This window comes from Alligator mississippiensis, chromosome 5, assembly GCF_030867095.1.
Source record: "Alligator mississippiensis isolate rAllMis1 chromosome 5, rAllMis1, whole genome shotgun sequence".
Classification (NCBI taxonomy): Eukaryota; Metazoa; Chordata; order Crocodylia; family Alligatoridae; genus Alligator; species Alligator mississippiensis.
This window is the reverse complement of record NC_081828.1, coordinates 124,656,046-124,676,541: the sequence shown is the minus strand read 5'-3', so window position 1 is coordinate 124,676,541 and position 20,496 is coordinate 124,656,046. Positions and strand designations below refer to the sequence as shown.

At 42.0% G+C, this 20,496-nt stretch overlaps 1 long non-coding RNA gene across 2 annotated transcripts in view; it reads right to left on the bottom strand.

The window, feature by feature from the left end:
- Positions 1–12,554, bottom strand: part of LOC132250870 (uncharacterized) — a 35,226-nt gene extending 22,672 nt beyond the window's left edge. For both annotated transcript variants that reach the window (XR_009462533.1, XR_009462534.1), the window contains exon 1: positions 10,422–12,554. This is a non-coding gene — a long non-coding RNA (uncharacterized LOC132250870). The remainder of the gene's footprint in view (positions 1–10,421) is intronic.
- Between the last annotated feature and the right edge of the window lie 7,942 nt (positions 12,555–20,496).

The window sequence follows — 20,496 nt, the reverse complement described above, 5'->3', positions numbered from 1 at the left end:
ACTAAATAACTTTCAGAAGATTAGAAGAGGCTAGAAAGACCTTTTTATCGATCCACTCATTTTCAAAGAAAACCACAAATTTGTGTATCCAACAAATTCTTAATTACTGATGAGTATTGTGGTATTAATTCTTCATTCCTATTGCGTCGCTGACTTGTAATTTGTGAAGAAACGTAATAGTTTGAAACAGTCTTGGGTTGTTCATGTAAAACAGGCGAGATGGACGCTTGGTGGAGTTAGACTCCAGGGTGGAGATGCTGTTGGTGCCACCACTGTAAGCAGTGGTAAGGACTTAATGATAACTGGACCTTTTTTGGTAACATGCTTTTTTATACAATGAATGCAAGCAGTAGTAGGATGCTTGAAAGTGTACCAGCATAGAAAGAGTCAATTGGTGATTGTTACCCAGATTTTTTAAGGTTTAAACCAGGAAAACCACAGAGGTAGCAAATGCAGCTCTAGGTTTTCCTTCTAAATAGATGTTAAGTCTGGGGGTTTTTTGTTTGTTTTTGGTGTTTTTTTGTGGGGAGGGAGTTGGATTTAAAGAATATAATCCTTTTGAGCAGGATGATAAAGTATGCAAGTTGAAAAGACCCAGCTGGTTATTACAGAGACAGTATCTAAGCTACAGCCTGGGGATACCTCTCACATTTCAGGAGAAGGAAGCCTTGGTACCAACTACATTGAAAAGCCAGATCTTATATCAAAGGTCTAGGCTGTGTTTGCTTAGTCAGCTGCTGAATGGAAATAGTGTCAAGCCATATGGGAAAGAAGAAAGTGACACCTTATTTTAATAAAGAAAAGCGAGCGAGTTACAAAGGCTAACTAGAGTAATGAATATGAAATTGGATCAGAGGCTAAAGCAGAAACAAGCAACTTCAAATTAGAGCTACAAGCTAAAGCATCTCATTTTGAAGGACCAAAGGGAAGAAATGCAGTGTTGCAGTTAATGCTTGTAAATAGTTGCATATGTTTGCAGACCTGGATCATAAACTGCGTTTCTTTCCATAAGGAACAGCAATGTGCAGTTTTGCTTAGGCTGGTAACTGTTAGCAGACCATCCCCAGAGTCAAGAGTCTTAGTTTCACCAGAACTCCTGTGGAGGAAAGTTGAAGTTCAGACTTACTGGCAGCTACAAGAGATGTGCGGGAAGACAGCTTTCCACTCCTCTATGCCGCCAGGAAAGAGAACTGAGCCTCACTTTCCTCTTTCCCACCCACCTGCTAGCAAAGAGCAGCACAGAACAAGCCATAAAGCCGGTTCAGTTTTCATAATCACTCAAACCAGGCTGTTTTAATTGTCAAATTAGTGAACCTTGAAATTGTAAAATCACCTTAGTGAGGGTAGAGTGCTCTGCTCTTGCCTTCAGCAAGATGGCATTTCATACCAACTTTAGTTTGAGGCCTGGGAGAAGTATACTTATGTTATTCCTGCCGTAAAGCAGTGCAGTATCAAAGATCTGGCCCCCAGAACTTCTATCCAGTCTGCTGCATCACCGGTAGGTGTTGGACCAGATCTACATATTGCATGTGCCAGCCTGGTGCCACGTACTGCATGTGGCATACAAGCCTGACCCTTACCCACACTGTGAAATATGCAGGCCTGGTGCTGGTGTGCACAGAACAATGCAGAGCTGATTCAGCTCCAGGCACTGGATCCAGTGCACAGGGCTGCAGGCCTGATCTGGCCTGTGGATTAGCCCCATGCTACTCATCCAACCTCTGGATCAGCCTTGCACTAGGTCTCATACTTTCATATTAGCTAGGCTAGTTTGACTAGGTGGGACCACTCAACTACTTCCAGGATAAGAGCGAGTTCAGGTATCTCCACAAAGTGCTGCATTGTGTCATCATATAGACTCATACTCTGAATGTTTTTATAGTGCAAGTCCATTGCACTGTAACTTTTCACTATTTTTATCTCAAGGCAAAACAGCATTTGCTGTTGATACAAAATATTCAAATAACTTGTCCCAAAATAGGCTGGATTCTCCATGAACGTACTCTGTGGGCATAGACAGAAGAAACAATTTATCCAGAGTTAAAAGTGGGAGGGCAGGGGGACTTTCAGTGTGTCATTTGATCTGTGGTAATCAGTTAGTGCATCTAGTCTATCCTGTGGTAAAAGCAAGCTACACTGGGAAAGTAGCGGTTTCATTCAGCAGTTAACTTCAAGTTTATCTTCCACTTACTGCAGGTTAGAATTGGGCACACAAAACTGTTGCCACAAATCAGCTGATAGGTCTTAAGTTCTTCCTCGACTTCTACCTTGGTATCATATGTCTATGGGCAACTGGTGCCACCTTAGTCAGGGGGGCACATGTCCCCTCAGCAACCGGGGGGGGGGCGATCCCCCCCGTGGCCACTCTCGTGTTCCTGCCTGCCCCCCTCCGCCCATCACTTAAGCGGGGAGCACATGCACCCCCTACACGTCGCCACTGCATGTCTGTCTATATTTGAGCCTTAAGGGGCCTGATGCTGCAATTGTAAAAGTATATGCAGCTCTGTTCATGTACTGATCTTATTAGATTGAGTGAATCTCTTTGAAATAGCACTTATAAAGCCAGATTTTTAAAAAAAATATCAAAGCATACAGAATAGCAGACACTTTTAACAGGCAGTAAACTTTAAATGCAACTAACTTGGAAAAGCCATTTGGCTTTGCAACGTGACCTTGAGATCTGAAAGTCAACAGTCGGCAGGTAATACCTTCAGTAAAGGATTTTGAATGACAAATGCTGCCCTTGGTATAACTGGGTAGAATCTGGCCCAGCAGTTCCAGTTTAACAGCTTTGGTGGCATCTGAGATTCTGTTGCTATGACGGGAGCAAACCTTTAGTCACTAGATAGAGCGGATACAAGAATATGATCTTGTGGGAGAAGGTGCCATTTTCACATAGCTGCCTTTCAGAGTGTAATTGCTCTACAGTTAATGGCAATTAGAGTTATGCAAAATATTTTCAATACCCTTCCTTCATGACAAGATTCCCATCCTTTTAGCAATGATGTCAATTCTGCTACTTCTGCATTTTTGAAGGCTCTTGATAAAGATGCATATGGCTTTCTCATAAGTTAGCTAGAGAAATACAGACTCGATCAGGGGCAACCCAGATACAGCCTGCAGAGCCCATGGAGCTCCCCACAGGTCTGGAAAATTGGCAGTGTGCTAAACTGCTGCCACTTATCCTGCTGCCAATTTTCTGGACCTATGGGCCCAGATCTGAAGTAGTCACTGCCAAATTTCAGCCCGATTAGCCAGATGACATAGGTCTGAACTCCACAGAGGACTACACTGGGTCATACTATTTAACATGTATTAATGATCTAGATGCCAGAATAGAGCTTCCTAAGAAAAATGAAGATGATCTGAAACTGGGAAGATCACAAACATTTTAAATTCAAAAGGCGCTTGTTAGATTGGAAAGCTGGGACTAGAGCAAAACACAGACAAATGCAAGGTATTATGCCTAGGGAAGAATAACTACATTCACCATATAAAAATAAAGAATTTGTGCAGGGTAGCTTTGTTAAGAGGGATTTAAGGATTTTGGTGGATCACAAACTCAACATGAATCAGTAATGTGATGCAGTTGTAAAAATCTGCATCAACAGGAGCATTAGGTGCAAGACATGGGAAGCAAGAGCACCACTCAGCATTAGCTGGGCCTTGGCTACAGTGCGTGTGCAGTTCTGGGCTCCACATTTTAAGAAGTATGTAAAGGAAATAGAGAAGGTCTAGAGATGGGTAAAAAATAAGCACTGGATAGGGTACGATTTATATAAATTCACGTAAAGGTTTGGATGAGATGTCCCTTCAAACCCAGCCCTATGATTTAAGTATGTTCTAAAGCAGTGTTTCTCAACCTTTTAAGTAGCATGTACCCCCTAACTTCTGAAAATTGTAATAAGTACCCCAGCACTCAATTTTCCAGGGGATTTTATATTTACAGACTGTGTGCCAACTATGAAACTATATGTTGGAAGAAGGTCTGTGTATATAAGGCCATGATGTGACAGATGTCTGATCTGGTGTGGATAGGGTTGCCACCTTTTATACCGGGGTGCACAACTCAAGTATGTACCTGAGCTAGAGGTGATGTAGGCCAAAGCTAGGAGGGCTGAACTCAGTGTTGTGCAAAGCACGGCCCACCAAATTATTACTGGTAAATTTAAAGTGCCGCACAATATGCGGCACACCAAATTTTCTGCCATGGTTTTGAGAGGAAAAGAGGGCAAGAGAGAGTGTTGGGGTACCTGCGTACCCCCTGCATGTGTCCTCACGTACACATATCACAGGTTGAGAAACTATGTTCTAAGGTCTCCCCCACTCACATGGATACAAAAATCCAAACCAATCCATCACACCTCTGTTGATTTCTGGAAAGAGAGCAGCTATGTTCAAGAGGTTTCTCTACTCTCCTACCACAAAGGATTTTGCTATCTTTCACCCACTTGCTCTAGCTCAACAGCAAGTATGGTTATGAGATGGGACCCTCCAGTTCCTCTCCAGCTGATGGATTTCTTCAGTTCTTGGATCAAGGAGGCAGCTATTTGTAGCCATTCCCCAACCCCACAGCAACTTCAAAGAGCATTTTCAAAGACAGAACTTGTGTTTTGTCCTTTCACTGATGAAACTGTTGTGGACTGAAGGAAAGAAACCTGACATGTGCCATGCAGAGCTCAGCACTGTGGTCTGAGGTAGTCTACAGCATGAGTAGTTTCAGTTAGAGCTGCTGTTACTATCCCTGCTAGGAAACCTATGTGAATCATCACTCAGTTTACTGGTATTCATACCGGGAAGTTCAGAGTATCTCTATGGACAAAAAAACATCTTTTGATCTTCCGTTCGTCCAAAGACCATACATTTCAACATTTTTTTTAAAATCAAAGAAGCTAGGACCATCTACCAGTTTGCTTTTTCACAGGGAATATTTCTAATGCAGCCCTTTAGAATATTTCTAAAGGGCTCTCTGCCTTTACCTTTCTTCAACAGCAGGATAAGCACTGTCTTCAGGACTCATTCCAAAAAGAAAAGCCTCTGACCATCTTTTACACATTTTTCTCTCGTTTATGTTGAAGCCACACTTTCCCTAGAGTTCTTCCTCCCAAGAAAGAGAGACATAAAAGTCTCATGTCTATACCCAAAATCATAAAACCAAAAGGAATTTTAACCAGATGTTCGTACAGCACCTAACTCTACAGATGCCGGTCTATCTTCGTGGTTCTATTGGCAGTGCCACTGATACCCATGATTCACAGGGAAAGTGTGGGGTACAAGAAATGCTAGTGTTTTGTCATGCTCAATAATTCTGGAGGAACTGTTTCAAGAGTAAGTATATCAGCTGTACCTTCTTTCTTCTTTTCTAAAAGGAATGTCTCTTGGAAAAGGAAAGTACCATATTTTCTCACATATAAAAGCACCTTCCCCCTGCTCCTAGCCAGCCCCCCCAGTGTTGGGGTGCATGTATTGAGCAGAGAAGCTGATTTTTTGCTGGGGTTAGAAGTACTCTTCTTTCATTCCTGTTGAGGCAGCTGAGAAAGTCAGTTGATTTAATGGCTCATTGTTCTTCACTCCAGAGGTGTTGATGATCATCCTTCCTTTTTATTTGTCTTGATGTTCCACTAATCAATCTAACCTTGCTGAGGGCAATATTGCTGTCTGCTAGCTGCTTCTGGTTTCTCCTCTTTTATTTCACAGCCTTGGAGACTCTTTAGCTCTTTTCAAAATCACAGAGCTATTCATGAAGACTATCCGTAGATCTACATAGTCATCTTCAGGAGCAGCTAGGGTTTCAAGTTTAAGTTAAGAAGGAAAGGGAGGGTGGGTCAACTGAAGATTAGGCTCTGTCCCTCCTCTATGCAGCCATAACTCTGAAAAAAAAATATTTTTCTTCTTTCTGCCTTTCAAAAATAAGGTGTGCGTTATATTCAGGGCCATGTTATATGTGAGAACATATTGTAACTCAGAGAAATGGTCAAGAAGCTCATTATAGCAATAAGAAACAAAGCACCTTCCAGGGCCTTATGAGGAGTTCTCAGTGGCCTTGCCAACCTGTTCCATGGCACTTCCTGCAATATTGTAAATATGAAGTAATGAGACAAGTATGACATCAAGCAGAAGGCAGGGTAGATTTGCACCTTCCAAACTAAATCATGAGATACATGAGCTTTTTAAAGCAACAGCTTACCTTCATAGCATCTGATGAGGTATTGCAGAAAACAGAGCTTCTAAAATAGTTTCTAATTAGAACACAAAAAGCTCCATTCATTTTAGACATTCTGATTCCTGTAGTCCCTTCATAGCTTAAGCTGCTGATTACAATAGCTTTAATACAATACAATACAATAGCTCTGATTAGTCTGATTTAGTCCTCTGATTTAGTTTAAACTGAAAATCTATCCTGCCTCCTGCCTGACTTCAGAGTAATGCCGCTAACTACCTCTCTCTGCTTAAGTATGACATCATCCTGGCAAGAAGGAATCAGAAGCCAGTATTGAAGCTGAAGTCCATTATAATTGTCTTAATCACTTAAGTTTGAATTCAATCAAACCTGAAAGCTAGATTGCTTAGCAGTAGCTGAGTCAATATGCAGGTTTCAACCTAATGGCCAAGTGGGGTTTGCATTAAATTTTTTCTACACAATGCTAAACCTGATTTCTTTTTCAAGAGACTTTGGACCTGCTGCAGATACATACCTGCAACTTCCAACTTTCTCTGAGAATCATCCAGATATCCATATGTCAAGGCTTATACCCTGGACCTTATATGGACAGTATTACTAAGAAGAAGTAGTCCAGAAACCTGGTTATTTCCTCAGAAAAATCCAAAGCTTTTATGTCATCCTGGCCCTTCAGCAGTGTTTGGAGAACGTAATTTTAGTGGTACTACATTGGGAGTATTCTTCTTTTTTCTCTTTAGTCTTTACATTTACTCTGAATCTTTACAGTGATTTTCAGTGTTTTTAATATGATAGTGTAGAAAAATATTTCTTAGAAGCATTTCCATCAGACTCCCTAGTACTTCTCCTTGATCAGGCATAGTTTCATAGTTGGTAAGGTCGGAAGGGACCTGAGCAGATGATCAAGTCTGAGCCCTGCCGTGGCAAGAAAGACTGCCGGGGTCAAATCACCCCAGCTAGGTGATTATCTAGCCTCCTTTTGAAGACCCCCAGGGTAGGAGTAAGCACCACTTCCCTTGGAAGTTGGTTCCAGATCCTAGCCACCCTGACTGTGAAGGAGTGCCTCCTGATATCTAGTCTGAATCTACTCAGTCAACTTATGGCTGTTGTTCCTTGTTACCCCTGGTAGTGCTCGGGGGAACAGGGACTCTCCCATAGCCTGCTGGTCCTCCTTGGCCAGTTTGTAGAGGGCCACCAGATCCCCTCTCAGCCTTCTCTTGTGGAGGCTGAACAGGTTCAGGTCCCGTAGCCTCTCGTTGTAGGGCCTGCCCTGCTGCCCCTGATCATGTGGGTGGCCTTCCTCTGGACCCTCTCCATGCTGTCCACATCCCTCCTGAAGTGCAGCGCCCAGAACTGGACGCAGTACTCCAGCTGCAGCCTGACCAGTGTCGCATAGAGGAGGAGGATCACCTCCTTGGACCTGCTCGTGATGCATCTGTGGATGCACGATAAGGTGCGATTAGCCTTCCTGACCGTGTCCTCACATTGGCGGCCCACGTTCATCTTGGAATCAATAATGACTCCAAGATCCTTTTCTGCCTCTGTGCTGATGAGAAGGGAGTTCCCCAGCCTGTAGGTATGCTGCTCGTTCTTCCTCCCCAGGTGCAGCACCTTGCACTTGTCAGTATTGAATCCTATCCTATTCTCATCCGCCCACCTCTGTAACCTGTCCAGATCTAGTTGTAGCCTGTCCCTCCCTTCTAGCGCACCCACTTCTCCCCACATCTTAGTGTTATCTGTGAATTTGAACAAGGTGCTTTTTACCCCCTCATCCAAGTCACTGATGAAGATGTTGAACAGTGTGGGACCAAGGACCGAGCCCTGCGGGACCCCGCTGCCCACATCCCTCCAGGTCGAATAAGACCCGTCCACCACCACTCTCTGGGTGCGGCCCTCCAGCTAATTTGCGACCCATCTGAGTGTAGGCATCAAGTGGTGGTGGTGAGCTTGTGTAATGGGATGTTAGTGTTATCTTCCAATACTTTCCTAGCCCTTCACAGAGTGGATTATATCCCTCTGCCTTCAATAGCAGGAATTTGGGAGAAGAAAAATCAGTATCAGCCATACACAAGCACTTAATGCCTGGCAGTTTGCAGAGAAGCTGTGTTATTGTTATCTGACATCAAATTACTGTTCATAGACTTGGAGATGAAACAGCAAAAGCAAGTATCCTGTAAAAAATGTTCAGTGGAGTACTGTATAAAGAAAAGATCTGCAGTTTTCTTATGGAATCTTGAAGCCAAAAGTTCCCAGTTCTAAGCGCCAGGTCTCCGTGACTTATTAATTCACTTCACTTTTAGCTAGAGGGATTGCTTACCACCTAGATTCTTTCTGAATCACAAGTTTGTCATTGGGGTCTTAATGTTATGAAAGTGCAAATGATAAGGCGTAACCCAAAGTAAATTATTTCCCCACCCCCATAATCAGGGCATACTTTCCTCATGACATGGCACTTGTGCATCTCACAATCTTTAATGCATTTATTCTCACATCACCAATGTTAAACTACTGCTTTTATATAATTAGCTCTGCTACTTGAACCTTTTCATTAAGATCCTAGGACTTAAATCCAAACCTAGTGCAAAAAGATGCATTTGTCTAGCTTTGCAGTTAACTTTGCACTCTCAGGCCACGTCCAGATGAGTGCAGACGTGCAGTATGTGTACCTCAGATCTGTCTGCAGTGCCACACACCGTACATGCAGGCATTCCCCACACTGCTACCTTGCAGCACAAAGGTTTTTTTGACCCCAGGATCTCCCGGGGTCAAAGAAACCCATGCCAAAAAAAAGCAAAGCACGTGCTGGAGCCAAAACTGGAGCCTGGCTGGCCAAAGCCACACTCCAGCTACTGGTCAGGCTCCCAGCTGCAGGAGTGCCACAGCTGCAGTGTCTCCAGGACTCCGGATAAGACCGCTGGGGCCAGTACTGTTCCTGGCCCCAGCCTATTCTACCTCACCTAACCTGCCACGTGCCAGAGTGTGTGAAGTACAGGTGTTCCCTGGGGACAAGAAGCAGTGGCACAAAGTGTGTCACTGCTACTTGTTTCTGGGGAAACAAACATCTGTGCTCATCTGGCCGCAGACTCAGTGTCAAGAAAATGCAAATTTTGAAAGAGTAACACTTTCTTTCCACCACTAAAAAACCTGTCACCATCCAGGAAGGCCAATTATGCAGAGTCTAATTCTACCTTACACAGAAGCAATTGTCAAGATTGGACACGTGAAAGTACAGTCCTGTTAGACGCTTACTATACAACAGCAAAAAGACAAAACACTGAAGAATGGGCAAGTTCCATGAAGAAAGCAAGCTCTAGCTTCACCTACTATTTAATTGTTGGAATGTTGATACAGAAGATTACGCTGCTACTAATTAGATGTCTAACTGAACTACTACCAACTCCATTACCACCATGTTTTAAATGAGGACCAAGTAGTATGGAAAATTAACTGTTTTTCAGTACTTGAAATCTGGCTATTTTGCCTAATACCACGAATGCAGAAACATCTGGCAAGGTTTTCGATGTAGAAGGAAGGGGAGATTTGCATCTTTTAGATGAACCAAAGTAGAGCTATATAGTTTTGTGTTCCTTAAACTTGGTGGTTTTCTATTGCAGAAAATGTCTCTGAACCCTCCTTTCTATTCGGACCCTATTTTTATTAATTGTACCTCTTCTAGTGGGTCCAATCAAACATAGCCCAAAGGTCCATAGCATATCAAACAGAGCCCAAAAGGTCTTAGGGGAAAGAGTGAAAGAGCACTGGTATTATCCCCTTTTCAAAACTCTGGTTCTCTGTTGCCTCAGACAACTGTTCTCAAAGGGACATTTGACTGGGATTTGTGCCTGGAGATTTGTTAATATTTTTTTTTTTTAAACAAGGCCTGCTGCATGGGAGGAACTTCCTTTCCATAAGCAAGTACATGTTTTAAAGGTTAGTTAAGAATAACATGTTTTGGGGAACAGGGACAAAGAACTTTTCCTTGCTATCTGTACTAAGCAAATGGCAGCAGTGAGACTCCTTTTGCTTCATATTGTTCAAAATACATTAAAAATGCAAATAACATAAAAACTAAAAATAACAACAATATGCATAAGTGACCAGAAATCTGTTCTATGCATAGTAACTATCTATGAAGGGGCACTGGCTGTTACTTTTAACAGTTAACATTTAGGTTGTGAGGGGATGCAGTAGCAGCAAGAGAGAACCATATTTAACATGCTAGATTAAAAAAAAAACAAATTACCTTTTCCTTTCCAGTTGTGGATGGCAGATTTCTGCTCTGAGATTGTGAAGCATGGCTTATGTTCCTGTTATCATGTCCAGCATGGAGATGTGTAGGATCATGGAGAAAACAACAGGAGAGGTAAGTAGCAAGGTTCCTTCTTATTTTTAAAACTATGTGGTATATGTATAATGAAAACCATTTTTTTGCATCAAAACCTCAACCCTGATCCAGCCTTTATCATAGGAGAAAAGGTGGAAATGAGTTTACTTCCTGAACTAATTTTGTGAAGTGTGTATATGGGAGACTAGAAAAACTGCAGGAAATGGTGTTTTGCTCTTGGACAAAATTAATTCACTGCAGCAAGTGGAGTTGTATAAAATGGAAGCAAAATATTAAAGTTTTCTTATGAGGTGAAAGAAAGAGGGATTATTAAGGTAAAGATATAATTGAATCTCTTTGCTTCCTTATTTTGTAATAAGGGAATGGCCTTTTTCCACAAAGGATTTTTTTAGATGCATAGATTGATTTGTGTACAAGGAAAGACTGATGATCACTTATCCCACCAAGCTATTTGTGTAAGGTGGATGGTAAATGGTGCACAGATAGACTGGGGGAGATCCAGCCCTATGGAAAGGGAGACCTGGATAATCATCCTACACTATCAAGTACTGTTGAAAAGGGATAGATGGAACTGAATACAGAAAAGAAAAAGGTGAAAGGGAAGGATGGATAACCGGTATAACATTACTGCTCACGTTGATATGTTGTTCTGATACTGATTAAATCACTGGAAATGGCAATGTACCATGCTTACATGGGAGAAATCCAAATAACTCTAAAATAATTCTTGATGAGAGTCTTGACTGCCCTATCCTGTCCTTATTATCTTTCTGATGTCCAGTGGGTAGATTTGACTGTGATCTGAAATAATACAGCTTCTTAAAGATACAACAAGTATTTCTGGTCACTTTGATGGGGCTACTGATCTGCTTCAGCTGAAGCGTGTGTGTCATGCACTTTAAAAACAAAGGAAGAAGAAACTATAAATGTTCCTATTCTGTGCTCTTCAGGACTCTGGAGATGTCAGAGTGCTATAGTGAGGGAGAGTGAGTTGTCTACAATGGGCAGAAAGGTTTTTGAATTCTAAAAATATTGTATCAAGTTCTTTATATTAAGGGCTTAATTCATATTTTATACTTGCTGATTTTTTACCTTGAATTCAGGTGCTTTTCTTGGGACCATCTGTTCCGGATATTAGAACAGAATGCTAAAGGGAAGAGTATGGCGTACCCAATGGGCACTAGACTTCACAGTGATCAATAGAGACTGATACAAAGGAAAAGATGCACAAATCAGAGTTCTGTGACTGAAAGTAGAAAAAAAGGGTTGGAACTTTAACTTTTTTTATTGTGTCCAATATTTGTGTGTCAGAAAATTATGTATGCAATATATGTAGGGAAAGTTTTATTAAAAAAAATCTCCAGGTATAATCAGCAGTAGAGAAAAGCAAATAGCTTTTTTTTTTTTTTAGTTTAACAGCTATTTTGAAAAACTATAAATATCCAAATGCTAGATTCTGAAGAAGTCAGAACCTTTTTTTGGTATTTTGCTCTTTGGACTGAAACTATTGGGTGAAATCACTGAAGCATGTTTCAGTTAACCCAAATCTACCTTTTTCTTCCTCCAATTTTTGACCAGCTCTGGAAATAAATAATGACTGACCAAATTCCATCTCTAATTCTTTCATGAGCATGCCATCAGTATGCTAGAAAGAAGCACAGTACAGTGCCCATTAGCCTTAGCTGCAGTCACTGTACTGAGGACAGAATAAGAAAGTTTGTAATTCATCAATACTGAAAAGGGAACTGCTGTCTACAAAGATTCCAGAGTTTGACCCTATAAAATTAATCTCTGAGGAAGGTAAATGTATTTAGAGAGGAAAAGGAACTCTCTTTCGTTGGATAAGTGAAGTCCTGCAGTGCTAAGATGTAGTTATTACTGGTGTGCGAGGCAGGCCGTATTTGATTCAGATTCAGCCTGATTTGTGGGACAGTGATTTGATTAGTTGATTTGGATCACTGTCCCGATTTGATTCGACTGAATCCAAATCTAAAGATTCAATTCTGATTCAGAGAATCAGCAATTCGGCCATAGACCTAGCTTTATGTTTTTTCTATGTAGCTCAAGGTACCAGGCGCAGCTTGTGAACACTGCGATGATGGGGCAGATGGAGAGTCCTACAGGAGCAGGGGGGAGCACCCTGTGTGCTCAGTGGTGGACCTGGAAGTGAACTAGAAGTACTCCCAGTCCACTTCCAGGTCTGCCACCAAGTGCATGGGGAACAACCCCTGTGCTCCCCTGGCTTGGCGATCGACCGCAGGGAGACCCCAGGTGCCCCCCCAGACCCAGGAGACACCAGTCACCAAGGCCAAATGCTTCTGGTCCACTTCTGGGTCCACCACCGAGCGTGCTGGGGACCCCCTGTGCTTCCGTGGGACACTCCATCCACCCCATCATCTCAGTGTTCACAAGCTACCTGGTACTGTGAGGTATGTAGAAAAAACGTAAAAGCTGTGTCTATGTCCAAATTGTCAAATCTCTCTGAATCAAATTGGAGGCTTCTGGTCTGATTTGGAGAGATTAATGGGTCTCCTGATTCGATTTGGATTTGGCCGCTGAATCGGGCTGAATCTCCACCGAATTGAATCAGTGACCGAAGCTTTGCATAGCCCTAGTAGTTATGTATTTGATGCACAAACTAACATTAAAAATAAAACAAAATAGCACCATCAGAAGGAAAGAAAATGTCAGCATTTGAAGCTCAAACTACAAGACTTATTTAAAGCAGGGCTGTCCAACTGCTATTTGGCTGAGGACCCAAGACTGTGGGCTGCACTAGGATAAGCCACAGCTCCTCTGAGCTACATGCCATGCAGGCATCCCCCTCTCCCAAGCCCCCCCCATCTCCCCCCAGTGTACCACATGCCTTCGTGGGTCTATGGTCCCCTAACATTATTGTACTGAGTACCTGCAGCCCCTGCCCACCAGCCAGCCCCTGGCTTCTGTTCATCTCCCTGGGCTTTGCCATGCTGTACTGCCTGACCCACTGTAGCAGGGGCAGGCAGCAAGTCTGAGGACAGAGGGGCAGCCCAGAGATTTCAGCTGTTGTTGGAGCCCAAGTGGTAAGGGGAACAACAGCTGGGCAGAGCCCGGGAGCCACGACTTAACCTCTCATGGGCTGCCAGTTTGACAGCTCTAATTTAAAGCATCTCAACTCAGATTAATTCACTGTGGTGAAACCTAATCAGAGTTTTCAAAATCAGATTAATATCCACGTGGTTATGGCCTATCTTCTGCTGGGAAAAACTGAGGAATGAAAAGGATCAATGAACGGCTTATGTGCTCTAGTGGAACAAAGCAATTTAACAAGACAGGAACTTGTCAGAAAGAAAAAATATTAAGAACAAGATACTCAAGTCAACTTACAGTCTTGTGTGTGTGTGTGGCTCTTAACAGAGCATTATTTGTTTGCATGGTGCTCTGACAAGCTGCACTTCTTCATTTCAGGAGGTCACAGCTGTGGGATTTTACATGATGAGGAAACAAGTTGAGAAGACTGAGAGTTGTTAGATTCCAAATCATTTAGAGACATAAGCATGTGAGGAGTCCCAATTATTTGAATTAGGACTAATTAGTAAGCATGCTCTCTAATTAATTTTTTTAAGCATATGCTTCAAATTGTACAGAAAAGACAAGTGATTTTTGTGTTTCTTTTCTCCTTACACTTTAAATAAGTCATTCAATGTGGGTAAAATTCCAGTTGGTGAGATACTTAGGCTGGTCACCCACAAAAAAATTAAGGTTCCTAACAGCAACGTTAACTGTAGTATGAATGCTACATATTTTATGAAACTTCTTTTCATGATCTAGCATGTTACAAAATAGGAAAAATGTCCATAAAAGAAAAACCTTAATGATGCAGTAACATAACTCTTACATTTCATTTTTGTACTTTTCTTTAAAAAAAACCCCAATGTATTCAAAGTATGCTTAATTCTCAAACTATTGATGAACCAACACCTTCATATTCTGAAGAATTTAAGCCATTAAAGTGTTATTCTTTTGTAAACCTTGTGCTGTGGAGGTCCATGTGTTTCTCGCTATTTTTTCACGTAAAATTTGCTCACTTTACAAAACAAAAATCAACCACTTAAAACCTCCAAGCCCTGCCAGACTTTCAAACTCAACCTGTGATTCGAGTCAAACTGTGTTCCTTCCTTCTTGTAACCTGAAGCATAGAGGTGATACTTATACCTAGTATTATGATAAATTTTAAAAACATTTTATTTTCTGCTTGATTGAACATTTTTCCGTAGACTTGACTAGCTAGTGGTCTACTGCAGCTTTTTCCAGTTATAAAAGCATTAGTTATGAAGAGAAAAAATAACCACTGAAATTAGTGACTGGTTTATTCCATGTTAACTGCTTTTGAGAATTTTCCATTGGTAACAACTAAAACTTCTGTGAATTAATGCCAAAGGCACTTCCACGAACAGAAAAAGTTAATGGCAACAGTACTGGTGTCCTTATCTGTTCAGAGTTAGGCTGAAATCTAAACTGTTGAAATGTCCTGCATGCAAAATAAACTACGTTATTATGAGGTGCCATTATCTATTTTAAATAAGGAGTGAAATCCTGCCAATGGGAGTTTTCCGATTTAATTCACCAAAGAAAGGTTTTTCTCCCTTAGTGTTCATTTTAGTCAAGCCACAACAGCCTATATATCTGCCATGAAAGGAAATTAGATGATTTGTGTGTTTTAGTTTCAAGATTTCTTTTTAACCATAAAAAAACCCTGTGCCATAAATATTCCAAAATACTGAGTAGTATAAACATGTGAGTGAAAGGTGCTAATTTTAGCAAAGAAAATGCAAAAGACTCTCAATGGTTTTAAATGATTATGCTGGCAAGGTGAGAAACTTGTATTGGCTTTTATATTGTAAAAGATAACATTCGTTGGAGGGCCTCTGTAATTCCTTTCCAGCAAGCTGGCAGCCAGTAACTTGGAAGTTACTCTAGGAATCCCTATTATTGAAAAGGAAGAACCCTCTACTAGTCAGTGGACTGAACTGGGATTCAGTAACTCCTAGGTTGTATCCTCTCACTTAATAGCAGTAAGTCAATGGAACTAGTCACCTCACCTGTTTTTCTCCACCGCATCTTAATGTGATGACATAATAGTACTGACCCTGCTGAAAAAAACTGTTACATAATCTACGCATTAAAACATGCCGGGTATCATGAGTTTAAAGGTGAAGTGGAGCTGCATATGAAAAAAATGTGTAGCACAAAAATTGACTTAGCTACAGGAGCTTAAAGACCTTTGAGCACTCCAGAGCTCTAGACTGAACGATGCAAAGTCCTAACAATGAAACTACAAGAATGCTTACCGATGAAGTAAATGAACTGCCCAGTAACTGTCTGACTTGTGCTCGGGGGAAAAGTGACAGAATTTTCTCAGCCCACTGCTCTAGTTAAATGGTCTTCAGAGAGTAGAAATGTACTGCTCCTGAAGAGTTTATTTTGTGCATGAAGCAGTCCAGTCCAGTAGGTGAAGGCTGCTTGGATTTAATCTTAGATTTTGAAAGCAAACCAAATTATTTTCTTCCCCAAATTTTAAATAATTGAGCTTAACAGCTTGTCTTTATCAGAAGGAAAGGGAAGAGCACATTGACTGTGAACAGATGCCTATGTCTTTGCTTATATAATGTTTTATGGAAGTTTGCGACTGTTCTGATCTCTACCTTGTCAATAGACCGAGTGCATCTATACGTGCACTTTACTGAGGAGCAAGTTAAATAGCTCCGCAGTAAAGTGTCACCATCTACACATGCAGCAGTATTAAAGCACACTAAATTAACTCTGCTGTAAGATAGCACTCTTGAGGACAGTACTCTTACGATGGAGTAGGTAACTGCTGTGACGCGCACATGTAGATGGTGACAGCGGCTGGCTGGGGCACAAGGCTGCTCAACTGAGGGGACTGGTTGCTGGATAGCCACGTGGTTCCACAGGTTCTGCACCCTTGTACCCCAGCTAAACCCTCTGCAGCCTGGCACCATCACCTGGGGCTGACTCCCCATGCCCCCTGTCAGCCCAGGCTGAAAGTGCTGCTGTCCTGTACACATGTGCAGACACTGCACCAGGGATCAATTTTCTCTGGCACAAACTGCTCTGCAGTTTATCGTGTTACATTAATTGAACGTGTAGATGCACCCACTGAGAAGAAAGGAAATTTGCATGGAACAACTGCTAAGTGCTTCAACCTCTTTGCTGAGGACTATTTAAACTGCTGCTTTCCAGGGCAGACATTTAGAGAGAGAGAAGCCTTAAGATCTCAAAATGAGTAGGGTATGACTTACTGGATATTTTGTTTAGGCTTCACATAGCATTAATCTATATTATGGCAGTTTTATTTCAGTGGTGTACCAACAAGGGGGGAAGCAGGAGGGGGTCATGGCCCCTGGGTGCTGGCCAGAGGCGCCAGGGCACCTCCCATGCTTTGAGTGGCACAACCGCCTGTCTTGCGGGTTGTAGCTTTCTTTGGCCATTCTAGCTGCCGCCCCTTCCCCCATGGCTGGTGTGCCACACTGCTAACTTCCACGCGGAAGCGCTGTGGGTTGGGAGGTGGGACCCTGCACCCTGCTCAGATGTCCCTGGGGGTGGGGGTGCAAATGCAAGAATTGGCCTCCAGGTGCCTTAGACCTATGGCACACCACTGTTTTATTTTAGAGTCAACCCTGAACAACCACCTCAAAAGAGCCAGGCCCTATAGGGTGTTATATGATTGTGTGTTTCACTGTATTACATCTAAGAACAATACATGTAGGGCCATACTTACAAGACATGCATATGTAACGTGGAAGGGAGTGCAACTAAATAGGATTTGGGAATAACAGTAAATAACTAATTGAACAAGGCCAGTCAGTGTGATGCTAGGGTTAGGGTGGCAGACATAACCTTAGATGTATAAGCAAAAGGCATATTAAGTAGCAGTAGCAATGTAGTATTACTTTGGCATCACAGTTCTAGTGAGATTATTATAATACCATACTGACCTGAATCACAGGTCTTTGAATTTAAGATGACCCCTTAACAAATCAGGTTCTAGACTTGGAAAATTTATAAATTTGTTAGTTTTCCATGTCTGGAATCCAAACATAGGATGGTCATTTTAAACCATTCACTACCCACTAACTGCAACAGTGGAGCAAGCAGCGGCCCGGGGGGGGGCACGGCGCAGTCAAACGGTTTGAACGCTGCCCCTTGCCACCAGATGTAGAACTTCCTTGCGGACGAGCCATGTTTTCTGCAAAAAAGGCTTGAATGGTTGCATGATCTCCTTTTATGCTGGAGAAACATTTATGCTGGGAGAAAAAGCTAATGCTGTATATAGCCTAAACTTTCACTTTAATCAACAGTTGACCACGTTTCCCATTTTAGTATAGATTTCTAAAAATCAAAAAGGTGCTTATCCAAAAGTTGAATCTTTTACCATCACTGATCCACAGGGTTTAATTCTCAGTGAATATGACCCATGATCTGCTGCCTTCTACCTCAAAAGCAGAGTTAAACTCTTAGAGGTCAGTGGCTGATGGTTTGTTTTACATTTTTTGTGTGATGTTATCCCCACATCTTCTGTCCAGATGCTATAAGCAGAGGCTGAGTAGAAAAAGGTATGTGGACCTGTAAGCCAAAAAGAGAGAGAGGATTAAAAACAAAGAAACTGCACTAAATATTCTAATTTTGACTGCATCCCTTTTATCCTAAAAATGACCGAAGATAGGGGAAATTTTTGCATCGGGGTCTTGTCTTTGTGCCTAGTGCTTATCATCTTTTGAATATTTAATACATGTACAGTTTGTGTAGTAGAGTGCAGATTTTTTGTATCTTTAAAGAAAGCAGTAGTCATTGTGAATAGCTGTACATAGGTTACCTGTGATGACATGCCAAGAGGTTTGGCATGTCCTAGCCTGGTCCTAGAAGAGAGAAAGAAGTATATACAGAAGAATATGAGAGAAACGAGCAGAAACAATTTTCTCCCCAAGTAGGGACAGGATTTAATAAAGGCAAAGGCAATCTGTTCTATGAATCAGAGAAACCAGCAGCCAACAAACTGAGAAGGAAAGTGCATTTGATTTTGCAACATCTGTAACACTGGAAGGGAAAGCAGTGATAAGATTACAGTAGGAGCAGATTTACAGAACAGCCTCTCCCAGTGAAGCCCCCTCGTGGAGATGTAGCGTATACTCGCAAAAGGATTTTTTCTGTTAGCCTAGCAATGACAAACGCAGTCTACTATCAGTGCAGCTGCATCTACTCCAGAGGAGTGTTTCCATAATTGCAAGGTATTTTTTCCATCACAATCGTAACAGAGCTATGTTGATAACGTTTGTAGTGCAGTCTTTATTTCCCCTTCTCTTCACCTAGGAAAAAGGGAACATAGGCATAGGCCAGTATTTTATTCAGGGAGAGAAAAGCTGAATGCAGGCGAGATAGACAGGAGGGATAGTGGAGCAATCATCTGCGAGAGAAGAGGTTGCAACTGGCCAGTTAGAAAGACACTATCTTTTTGTGAAGTTTTAAGTTATCCAGAGCAAAACAAGCTACAGCCATCACCAACTGATGCTGAAATGACATCTGGAGGCTTTCTAGGCATTCTGCCTTCTCTTTATCTTATCTGCAGAACTGGAGGCTTTCAGAGGAGTTTCTGAGACCAAGAAAACAGGGAGACGGGTACTCTGCATTCTCCCTGGTGAGTCCCAGGAATACCAGCTCCTCTTCAATTGCTAGCATTTTTTAATAGTAAAAGTAAGATGATGAAGCTGGGCTTAATGAGCAGAGTTCTAGTCTTCTACCATAGATGACCTTAAAAGCAGATCACTCATTTTTCTGTTCAACAGCTGTGCATCCCTAAATTTTGGAAACTATTACTACTTCACTTGCTAGGGCCACTAAGGATAGTTTTATTGGCGTGGTGATAAGCTGTAAGAAAGCCACTGGATAAAATAGTTACAAGAATGATTTTGCCTTCAGAAAAAACAGCCAAGTGGAACAGAAACCCTGTAAACAGTTTTTTCCTGCAGATTTTCTACTCAAGTGGAAAAGTTTGTATTAAAAAAATTGCAAAGGATCTGCTATTGCAAATACACTGGCTTCAGTTTTGAAAGATACTTACCAGCCATTAACATTTTTAATGAGCTGTAGAGGTTCAGTTAAGTTGTTATATCACACATCTAGCACAGATTAATTAGAAAGAATAATCTATAGTCGTTTCCCAAACTGTTGCCCATTATGTACATGCTGCTCTTCTGTTTCCAGATTTCACACAGAAGACAATTAAAACACTACTTTCTATGTTTATAACTGAAATAGTTGGTGCAGAGATATTGCGATCACAACACGAGAGTGTGATGGACTCTCTAAGTTTTATTGTAACAACTATTTTAATATGTTCCGGTTGTTAACAAGGCTGAATCCTTCCTAAAGCTAGTACACAGGGAAAGGATGGGTTAGAGAGAGTGAGGCAAGAGATCGGTCTGTGTGGGAGGAAAGAAGTTGGACCAACAGAGCTGCTGACAAGCCAACAAAGGTGGGAACTGCTCTCCTCCCACACAAAGCACCATACCTAAACTCCTGGCAGCCCCGGGTGAACTTTTAGTATCAGGCCCCCCTTTGCCAGAGATAATGATAATAATAAAAAATGTACCATTTTCAGGTCCCCTTTTTGTCTGGGCCCTGGGCAGCTGCCCAGTTCACCCACGCTCGTGTCTGGCCCTGCCCACATACCCACCCAGGATGTCATGTCATGTTATGAGCATGACAATAAACAGGGCAAGGGGTACAAGCTGTGTCTGCTTCAGTCGCTTTTCAGGCTAGAGAGCTGACGGACTGAAAAGGGAACAACTGAGAAACTCCGGGGTGCTCAGGTCTGGATCAGTGACAGGACTGCTTAACCCTTTGGAGAGGGCAGAAAACCTTTGGCTTGAGTGGCTTTTTCGTCATTAAACGTCTTTATTCTAGAGAAGCTGTT